Below are 9,396 nucleotides of genomic sequence, written 5' to 3'. Positions count from 1 at the left end.
TTTTTACTTTCCGCAAAATTTACACACGACAGGTTAAGCATGTGGAAACTTTATTTACAGGAATATAATTTTACAATTGTTAACATTAACGGTACACAAAATATTATAGCAGACGCACTATCCAGTTCTCTCAGCAACAATTAGCAAGACATCGCAACCAACTTCTGCAAAGCAAATTTCAGCGTCATGTATATTCAATAAGTTGCATTTGAAAATTTCATTTCGTCGTCATTACGTGACATAGCACAAGAGCAGAATAAAGACAACGTATGGAAAGAAAGTAAACACCTTTGGCAAGATAGGAATAATGTTATCATTAGAAACCATTACACTGTACGCACTAATATTCTGTTTCGCCGCTCTCACCCTGACAGCAACAACTGGTTACTATGCATTCCTGACGAACTTGTTAACGAATTAATTTGGTATACTCATTTAAGTTACGCACATTACGGAGCCAGAAAATGTTTTCTTATACTGAGACAGAACTGTTACTTTGCTAACATGGAGAAACGTATTCGACGAGTTTTAGCGTCATGTAAAATCTGCCAGAAAGCTAAGTCAGATACGACTTCACATATTCCTCCATTACATCCCATTGTACCTGTTAAATTGAGACACATGGCCGCTGTAGACATTTTTGGTCCGATTCCCAGAACTAATAGAGGTATTTGTTACATCTTTGTCGCTGTTGAACTCACTTCAAAATTTGTTACCTTCACTCCGTTACGCAAAGCTACTGCTAAATCTGTTTCAAAAGCAATTGTAAAACATTTTTTATTCCATGTAGGGCATGTATTGAAAGTAATTTCCGATAATGGATCACAGTTTCGATCTGCTATATGGACACGTATGTTACGAGCTAGAAACATTTCTCCGATCTATATATCCAGGTACCATGCTTCTTCGAACCCTTGTGAACGACTAATGAAAGAAACTGGTAAACTGTGTATAATATACTGCCATAAAAAACATATTGATTGGGATACACACATACTGTTATTCCAGGATGTAATTAACTCCATACCAAATGAATCTACTATGCTATCTCCGACTGTTATAATGAAAAATGTTGAACCACCTAACAAAATTAAAGAATTAGTATCCTTTCCTACATCTCGTCGACTACGACACCACGAAATAATTGACATTGCGCTGAACAACATCAAACGTGCCGCAGAGCGCCGGAGAAGACAGCAAAAACAGGTTTGTACACGCCGTGACTTTCACATTGGACAGAAGATATTAGTACGTACACACTATCTATCCAACAGAGGAAAAAGTAGATGCAGTAAATTTGAGCTTCTATACGCAGGTCCATATCGAATTCGCAGCATTCCTCACCCCAATGTAGTACACGTCGAAACTTTGAGAACCAGAAAAAGTAAAGGCAATCACCATGTCTCCAATATTAAACACTTTATTGAATGGACATACTTTATGATTTATCACACTGTAATGCCATTTCCTGATTTTTATATGACCAGTGCTGCAATTATATTTATGTGACTACTTACTGATGGTTATCGTATTTTTTCTTGGCAAGTGCCCGGCAAGGTAAGGTTAGCAGGTCGCTTTTCTTGTCGTTACACTTAAAACCGTGCACATTTTTCCAGATAAACTTACATATTTTATGACCAATTATGCAATTCTATCTAGTGACATATTAATTTTATCAAATTCTTTCTCCGTTAAAGTTTTCAACTCTCGCCTCTATCAACTACACAACATACAAGCTGAACACAAAGAAAGTCATTTCTTGTCGTTATATATCAGACGTGCACATTTTTCCATTTTTCGTGTATGTATGATTGTTTTCCTGTTTTGTTTGTATGCACTACGAAATCTTTAATACACAACAAACACCAGTTGACTGTAACAGTTTTCCTTATGATATCTCAATATCATGACTATTCTACACTCTTGGATACTGCATTATGAGACTGTGTGTACATTTTTGCACCTGAACACTCTCTATGTTTTTGACATAATACGTTTTCTGTCATGCTATGCTGTATGCTTAATTATATCACTAGAAACCAGTTTTTATTTAATGGGTATATGATTTAAATGCAAGACATTAATCATTGTTCATCATTTTCAGAAAAAAATAACGTGTAAAAGAAATAAATTAAACAAACCACAATGGATTACTATGAAATGGGAATTTCACCTTCGGAATGAACGAAAGAAGATGCAATACCTCGTCATGAAGAGTAAATGGATCAGAATTAACAAGCATTAACAAGAATATACTATACACATTGTATGATAGCAGTCTTAACTAATTTTTTCTTTCAGAATACGAGGCGATTGATGCAGGCTGTCAGACAGAACTACACGTCTTAGTTTTAGTGATGAAATGTGCTAGAAATAAGAAACTCTATACTATGAATAGTTACATGAAGTAAATGGTAATATGAATAATAGATAATGAAGTGTCTTTTTTGCAGATGATAATGAATGGTGATGAATAGTTATATGAAGAATATGCTAATATGAATAAAGAAGTTTTTCTTTGCAGGTGATGATAGTAATGAAGTTATGGTAATATGAATAATGAAGATTTTCTTTGCAGATGAGAATAATGATGAAGTTTATATATTTGCTATTAGTTAAGAGATGCTATGTAGTTACTTAAGTATTTGTTGCAGTTCGTTTGACAGTATGCCGTATATCGCATTGTATAATGACTGAATGTTTTGGAAAGGACAGCTAGAGTACATACATATTGAGTACACGTTTCATTACCTGTTAATTCGAAGTTCACTACTTTTCAGCATAATATGCGTCTCTTCTTTCAGCTTAATAATCCATTTTGTATTTTTTCTAGGAGAAGCTATTCGTGAAATTAATGTGCTATAAGGAGTTAGTCATTAAACCTGTTCTAGTACTTGCATTTTTTTACCCATTTGTGTGTGTCATTAATGAATGTGATCACATATACTCTACTTGTTTCATATCCTTGCTACAGCTGACTCATGACGAATGACGTTACCTATCCTCATTTGTAGCAATAAGTCAAAAGCAAATATTTTCATGCCAAACAATTAATTATCGATCCAAACGCAAAGCATTGCTAGCACAAAAAAAAGTGCTACCAGTCCCAAATAATGCTACCAGTTTAAGAGAGTTCTGAGTAATACTGAATAATGTTTTCTAACCACAGACCTTGAGTAATAGTTACAGTATGTTACATTTTCAATATGTCCCATGTCACTTGAATGATGAGTTCTGAGTAATGTTTTCTAACCACAGACCATGAGTAATAGTTACAGTATGTTACATTTTAAATATGTCCTCTGTCACTTGAATGATGAGTTCTGACTAATAGTGAATGATATTTTGTAATAATGCATACATGCTATGCCAATAATTTCTGTAAATAATACTTTTGTTATTCTCTATAAATGCTATGCCAATAATTAACTCTCATTTTGAATGATGACTTCTGATGGTTTGTCACTGGCCAAAGAGTGCCAATAATTATTTTAAATATGTCATATGTCACTTGAATGATGAAAAATGTTTTGTAATATTCAATACTTGCTATACGTTTAGTAACTGGCCAATGAGTGCCGATGTTCACTGTAATCAGATGCTTTATGAACATTATTCTGTAATACTTCATACATAGTACAGAAGCGTTCAGTAACTAGGCAATGAGTGGCAACAATTAGTCAAATCGGTTGATAGACTAGTGTAATTCTCAATGATGACTAGCATGAGACTTAATGTCCTTCACCTTCTGATCTAATTACCAGAAATTACTGCAATATACGTTTGTCCTGTCTATCCTTATGATCATGGAGCACTGTATTTGGTTTCTGCACTAATTCTACGTTGGTGAATGAGTGTGGTGTTGACACATCATGGTGTCCACCACCTTGAACAATGGAGATGTTATTATGGTTCCACTGTTTGGTGTACCTAATGTACTACCAAAATGATAACATGGAATATTAATACGACATTTCAGTGTCTTGGCTACACTGATTAATACTTCAGGGAAGAGAACTTCAGATTGTCTCACTTGGTGTTGTGCCTCTGTAGAAAGATATGGACTTTCAGTGCAGCTACGTGCAACCTAATGTGCTACAACCATGATGCAATCCTTCCCTTTCCTATGCTAGTTCTAGTAAAATGGTAAAAAAAATACTACAGTGTGTATGCACTTTATGTCATTTGTTAATATGTTTTGTACTCATTGCGTATACATTTTGTCATTGCTTGATATGTTCTGTACTACAGTGTGTATGCACTTTACATTTTGTCATTGCTTGATATGTTCTGTACTACAGTGTGTATGCACTTTATGTCATTTGTTAATATGATTTGCACTCATTGCGTATACATTTTGTCATTGCTTGATATGTTCTGTACTCAGTGCATGTGCACTCTATTTCATTTTATGTTCTGTACTTATATATATATGTCTATACTCTGTGACTGTAAACTTAGTTAATTAAGAGAAATTGCGTATATAGTTTGTGATTTCTTAATATCTTCTGTACTCAGTGCATGTGCACTCTATTTCATTTTATGTTCTGTACTTATACTCTGTGACTGTCAACTTAGTTGATTAAGTAGATTTTAGAAAAATTTGTTGCTCATGGCAAGTCCAATTGACTCACCATCGCTGCCAAATTTTTGCCCCCCACCACTGGAGGGTTATGTAAGAGGTATGTGCTGCCTGCGATATGTAAGCTATAAGAGAATCTGAGACCAAAGAGCAGTGTTGACTGCAGTACGAACTGTGTAGCAGTAGCAGTAAGTTGTTGCTAGCGAGCAGTAGCCTGTCTGCGCTACTCAGTCCTGTCTGGTGTATCATGTTGGCTGGGCCGGTCGTGGTGCAGCGATGCCGGAGCCTGAGTATTACTGTATAAGTTAAAAAGCAGCCTCGCGCATATCTAGTAATGTTATGTAAAGTGCCATGTTAATCTTTTAAAAATGTCCTAATAATAATCTTCGTGATATAAAGTAATTAAAAAAAACATTCATTTCAATTTAAAGAATTTACTAATTTCTTCAATCCATGATCATTCCTATTGTTGCAAAAGAAAAATCAGTTGCTTCCTTTCATAAAATGACAAATCTATCGGCCAGCATTGCACAGAGCTGTCCCGGAAAAATTTTATATAAGAGCAGATATATTTGCCGTTTTTATTGAGGTAAGAGTTTTTCATTTTTTTATTCAGAATGATCTTACAGGGCCATGACGCAGCTGTGCTGTCGTCCAAATTCTACCAGGTTACTGAATTTATTTTTTATTATGAGGTTTAGAAATTTTTCTATTTCGAGCTTACATTAAATGAGAAAAGAATTTTGTGGGTACATTAAATGTGAATGCATTTCTGTACGGAGATTATAAATGGGAACCAACTTTGTTCTGAGGTTACATAAAAATTGCAACCGCTATCCATAATAATAATTATACTTTATTACAATTTTTTTTAATTTTGTGGGGAGGTTACAACTTGCATTGTTAATTTGGAGGGAGTGGAGTTTCTTTCAGGAAGGCATCAAGCGAATTTTTATCTGCTTTTTCAATAGGTATATTTTTCGTTTATTGTTGGAGGATTTGGAAGTTGCAGTATTCATTTTCGGTACGACAACCCTGTGTTCACTAATCCCTGTATCGGTTTTGACGCTCGTTATTAGCACAGGATAATTTGTTGCTAAGGGATCAAGTGTGCTTTCACAACCGTTTGCTATTCGAGAGGGCTCATGAACATATTTTTCGGAAGAGTGATGCCTTTAGTACTATTTCGGATGACGTTTTATGCGTCCATCAGGATTTAATCATGTAATTTCCGGCAACCTTTCAAGAGCAAACCGAAGTCGCCACCTACTATAATTGTATGAGTCAGGTACGTGTTTGAAATTTCTTTGAACCTCTCAGCAATTGTACAACCTGAGTTGGGAGTTCGGTAAAAGGATCGAATTATTTTTTTATTCCGGTTGCCAAGCATGAGCTCTGCCCATTCTGACTCACAGCAACTGTCTACTTTAATTTCGCTGCCGCGAGGGATTAGCCGAGCGGTATAGGGCGCTGCAGTCATGGACTGTGCGGCTGGTCCCGGCGGAGGTTCGAGTCCTCCCTCGGCCCTCGGGCATGGGTGTGTGTGTTTGTCCTTAGGATAATTTAGGTTAAGTAGTGTGTAAGCTTAGGGACTGATGACCTTAGCAGTTAAGTTCCATAAGATTTGACACACTTTTTTTTTTTTAATTTCGCTACAAAATAAACTGCTTCTAACAGCAACAAACATGCCGCCGCAAAATGTGTTTAGCCTATCCTTTCTGAACACTGTTAGCATCTTCGCAAAAATTTCAGCTGAACCTATCTCTGGGATTAGCCAGCTATCAATGCCTGTAACAATTTGAGCATCAAATGGTTCAAATGGCTCTGATCACTATGGGACTCAACATCTGAGGTCATCAGTCCCCTAGAACTTAGAACTACTTAAACCTAACTAACCTAAGGACATGACACACATCCATGCCCGAGGCAGGATTCTAACCTGCGACTGTAGCTGTCGCGCGGATTCGGACTGAAGCGCCTAGAACCGCTCGGCCACCGCAGCCGGCGATTTGAGCATCAATGGTTTCTATTAGCCCTGGGAGGTCTCGTACTTTCCCAACTGTTATACCTGTAGTTCTTGGATCTACGTTCTTCGTGTGTTCGGCCTGCACCCTTGGTGACCGAAGCACTTTCTGTGTTTCTCCGAGACCCTCAAACCTACAAAACCTCCCAGTCCACGCCACGCAACACGCGGTACCCGTGTAGCCACCTCTTGCGTTTAATGGCCTCCTGACGTATTCAGCGGAACCCAAAACCCCACCACGCTATGGCGCTAAGATGGGCCCCAACCATGTTCGCCGTGCTGATAGTCTGTGCTCAAGACGTCGTCGCTCTGACAGTGTGGATGATTGTCTTGCTGCAGATTAGCCTACTTCGTGATTCAAGGTATCAAGATTAAATGCATGATAGTGTAAGGCCGAGCAAACAATATCTCTTTCTTCTTGGGCGATAGTGGCGTTGGAATGTTGAGATCCTACATGACGCTCAGTACTGCCATCCTAAAACTTTTCATTCCATATTCGCATGACAGTTGTGGCAGCTCGATCAACATGAGCAGCAGTCTCGTGGAGTGATAAATCTGCGTCTGAGACCATGATCTTGCTGTTGTCGAATTCTGAGACCTGTTGGAAGACGTTTCCCCTTAAAAAATAAATAAATAAAATTCAGATGCGATTCCTAAATAAATACCGTGCTACTTAATCTTATGTACAGAACGTAGATAGTGTTTCCTTTACCTACCATGTGTGGTCGTGCTGATACACTAATCTTTAGCATATCCATGTATGCAATACGCTTCATGCCAGTTTGGCAATTGTTCCATTTCACCTTCATGGTCTTGCAGTTTCAATGCAAAGCAGTGTAATTTAAATTCCATGTATACTACTGGCCATTAAAATTGCTACACCACGAAGATGTGCTACAGACGCGAAATTTAACCGACAGGAAGAAGATGCTGTGATATGCAAATGATTAGCTTTTCAGAGCATTCACACAAGGTTGGCGCCGGTGGCGACACCTGCAACTTGCTGACATGAGGAAAGTTTCCAACCGATTTCTCATACACAAACAGCAGTTGACCGGCGTTGACTGATGAAACGTTGTTGTGGTGCCTCGTGTAAGGAGGAGAAATGCGAACCATCACGTTTCCGACTTTGATAAAGGTCGGTTTGTAGCCTTTCGCAATTGCGGTTTATCGTATCGCGACATTGCTGCTCGCGTTGGTCGAGATCCAATGACTGTTAGCAGAATATGGAATCGGTGGGTTCAGGAGAGTAATACAGAACGCCATGCTGGATCCCAGCGGCCTCGTATCACTAGCAGTCGAGATGACAGGCATCTTATCCGCATGGCTGTAACGGATCGTGCAGCCACGTCTCGATCCCTGAGTCAACAGATGAGGACGTTTGCAAGACAACAACCATCTGCACGAACAGTTCGACGACGTTTGTAGCAGGATGGACTATCAGCTCGGAGACCATGGCTGTGATTACCCTTGACGCTGCATAACAGACAGGAGCGCCTGCGATGCTGTACTCAACGACTAACCTGGGTGCACGAATGGCAAAACGTCATTTTTTCGGATGAATCCAGGTTCTCATGATGGTCCTCTCCGTATTTCGCGACATCGCGGTGAACGCACATTGGAAGCGTGTATTCGTCATCGCCATATTGGCGTATCACCCGGCGTAATGGTATGAGGTGCCATTGGTTGCACGTTTCGGTCACCTCTTGTTCGTACTGACGGCACTTTGAACAGTGGACGTTACATTTCAGACCCGTGGCTCTACCCTTCATGCGATCCCTGCGAAACCCCACATTTCAGCAGCATAATGCACGGCCACATGTTGGAGGTCCTGTACGGGCCTTTCTGGATACAGAAAATGTTCGATTGCTGCCCTGGCCAGCACATTCTCCAGATCTCTCACCAACTGAAAACGTCTGGTCAATGATGGTCGAGTAACTGGCTCGTCACAATACGCCAGTCACTACTCTTGATGAACTGTGGTACCGTGTTGAAGCTGCATGGGCAGCTGTACCTGTACACGCCGTCCAAGCTGTGTTTGACACAATGGCCACGCGTATCAAGGCCGTTATTACGGCCAGAGGTGATTATTCTGGGTACTGATTTCTCAGGATCTGCACCCAAATTGCGTGAAAATGTAATCACGTGTCAGTTCTAGTATAATATATTTGTCCAATGAATACCCGTTTATCATCTGCATTTCTTTTTGGTGTAGCAATTTTAATGGCCAGGAGTGTAGTTTCATACAGTAATGTTGATGAAACTTCCTGGCGGATTAAAACTGTGTGCCCGACCGAGACTCGAACTCGGGACCTTTGCCTTTTGCGGGCAAGTGCTCTACCAACTGAGCTACCGAAGCACGATTCACGCCCGGTACTCACAGCTTTACTTCTGCCAGTATCTCGTCTCCTACCTTCCAAACTTTACAAAAGCTCTCCTGCGAACCTTGCAGAACTATCACTCCTGAAAGAAAGGATATTGCGGAGACCTGGCTTAGCCACAGCCTGGGGGATGTTTCCAGAATGAGATTTTCACTCTGCAGCGGAGTGTGCGCTGATATGAAACTTCCTGGCGGATTAAAACTGTGTGCCCGACCGAGACTCGAACTCGGGACCTTTGCCTTTCGCGGGCAAGTTTGGAAGGTAGGAGACGAAGTACTGGCAGAAGTAAAGCTGTGAGTACCGGGCGTGAGTCGTGCTTCGGTAGCTCAGTTGGTAGAGCACTTGCCCGCGAAAGGCAAAGGTCCCGAGTTCGAGTCTCAGTCGGGCACACAGTTTTAATCTGCCAGGAT

The 9,396-nt window shown here is 39.8% G+C and overlaps 1 non-coding gene across 1 annotated transcript; it reads right to left on the bottom strand.

Moving 5' to 3' along the window:
- Positions 1 to 8,890: 8,890 nt before the first annotated feature.
- Trnal-caa (transfer RNA leucine (anticodon CAA)) lies at positions 8,891 to 8,965 on the bottom strand. The gene has a single exon. It is a non-coding gene; the product is annotated as a tRNA-Leu (tRNA).
- Between the last annotated feature and the right edge of the window lie 431 nt (positions 8,966 to 9,396).

This window comes from Schistocerca cancellata, chromosome 1 (genome assembly GCF_023864275.1).
Source record: "Schistocerca cancellata isolate TAMUIC-IGC-003103 chromosome 1, iqSchCanc2.1, whole genome shotgun sequence".
Lineage (NCBI taxonomy): Eukaryota > Metazoa > Arthropoda > Insecta > Orthoptera > Acrididae > Schistocerca > Schistocerca cancellata.
This window is presented reverse-complemented; position numbering and strand designations above follow the sequence as displayed.